This window comes from Manacus vitellinus, unplaced genomic scaffold (assembly GCF_001715985.3).
Source record: "Manacus vitellinus isolate BGI_N305 unplaced genomic scaffold, ASM171598v3 scaffold_143_pilon, whole genome shotgun sequence".
Lineage (NCBI taxonomy): Eukaryota > Metazoa > Chordata > Aves > Passeriformes > Pipridae > Manacus > Manacus vitellinus.
In genome coordinates, this window is record NW_021939025.1 from 234195 (window position 1) to 235357 (window position 1163).

The 1163-nt window shown below is 60.5% G+C and overlaps 1 protein-coding gene across 1 annotated transcript in view; it reads right to left on the reverse strand.

Annotated features, from left to right (window-relative positions):
* Nucleotides 1-1163, reverse strand: part of LOC103759526 (transportin-3) — a 26852-nt gene that overhangs the window by 23392 nt on the left and 2297 nt on the right. The window lies entirely within an intron of this gene.

Below are 1163 nucleotides of genomic sequence, written 5' to 3' on the forward strand. Positions count from 1 at the left end.
GACACCCCAAACCCAAACCTGAACCCCCCGTCCTGCCAGGGACCTCAGGGACACCCCAAACCCAAACTTGGGCCTGGGACACTTGGAAAATGATTGGGGTTTGTCCTTAGACCCAGCAAATAAACCTGGGACACGGTGAGGCTACATAAGCACAATATAAAGGGAAAAGCAGGAACGTTGCTACCCTGGAGCTCAGCTAAGTTATTATTATTATTATTATTATTATTATTATTGTTGTTGTTGTTGTTGTTATTATTATTATTTAAAAAGCCAACCTGGATGACACAGGGGAGAGCCCAGAGAAACCAGAGCAGAGGAAAACCAAGCCCAGGACTTTTCTTGGCAGAGATCCTGGCCCTGGGGGGGTTGGGGGCACTCAGGAATATAAATCAGTCCCCAAAAATCCAAACCCCCCTTGGCAGGGAACAGCCCATCCTGAGGACACCCTTTATCCAACAGAACTCCTGGGGGTCTTCCCCAGCCAACCCCCAGCCCCTGTGTGAGCCTTGGGGGGCCCTGGGACAGGGACCATCCCAGAAATACCAATCTCCCTCTCCAGCTGCCCCAGGATCCCTCTCTGGGCACAGCCCCAAACCCTCCCCGGGCACTTCCCAAAGGCCAAAGCCCCTTCCCAGGAAAAACCGAGGGGAGCAGCTGCCTGAGCCCCCCAAGCCCAGCTGTGGGCGTTCCCTTGGGAACTCCAGGGGGAACTGGGATGTGGCTGTGGCACTGCAGGGCATTCAGGGAAAAAAGGGGGGGGAAACCATGAGTTCGTGGGAGCAAAGGGTCTCAGGACTGGCCGGGGGTGGGAAGGGGCCGGAGCTGAGCCCACTGCGGAGGGAGCCGGGCAGGAACTGGGACACCCGGAACGGGGAGGGGGCAGGACACGGCCCCTTCCCAGCCCCGGCTCCCGGAAGGGTTTGGGAGGCACAGGGAGGAGGATGAGGAGCCCGGGGGGACAGGGAGGGACCCCGGCTCTGGGGAGGGGGGAACAAAGCAGCTCCAGCGGGACAAGGAGAGGCCACGAAAGACAATCCGACCCCCCGAACCGGGGGAAGTAGCCGCGCGTCCGTCCCTGAGGGCTCTGGGCACGAGGCCTCGGCCCCGCTGCCCTCCCTCCCCTCGGTTCCCTCCCCTCGGCCGGCGGGAGGAGCGGGGGGAGC